Source organism: Austrofundulus limnaeus, unplaced genomic scaffold (assembly GCF_001266775.1).
Source record: "Austrofundulus limnaeus strain Quisiro unplaced genomic scaffold, Austrofundulus_limnaeus-1.0 Scaffold627, whole genome shotgun sequence".
In the NCBI taxonomy this organism is placed as follows: domain Eukaryota; kingdom Metazoa; phylum Chordata; class Actinopteri; order Cyprinodontiformes; family Rivulidae; genus Austrofundulus; species Austrofundulus limnaeus.
The window spans coordinates 8368-8872 of NW_013953029.1; positions in this window are offsets into that span (position 1 = coordinate 8368).

Here is a 505-nt window from a genome sequence, read left to right on the forward strand (position 1 = left end):
ACACACACACACACACACACACACACACACACACACACACACACACACACACACACACACACACACACACACACTGTTCCCCTGACAACCCTGAAACACAAACATGAATTCATATATATTAATGTATCAAAGCAAAACAACAAAACAACACAAATCTCTAAATTCATTTTGACAAAACGTCTCTGAGTTCGGCACATTTCTGTCTACGACAAAACATCCGAGTCGACCTGGAAGCTCTGAAGAAATCATCGATTATTTTATCAGAATGAGACTAAAGTTAAAAAATCACAACATTGGTTTTACAACACAAAACCTTTAAAAATTAAAATTTGATCAAAGCTATAAATAGTTTTACTCAGTCAGAAAACATAAAAATATATTCATCCTTTTTTTTGTAGTTTTATCATAAAGGGTTTATTAATTTTGCTGAAATGAGCTGAAGAAGCTGGAGCCGGAAGCTACACGTAGCCAAATGCTAGCTGCTACATAAAAGGTAACAAATTGT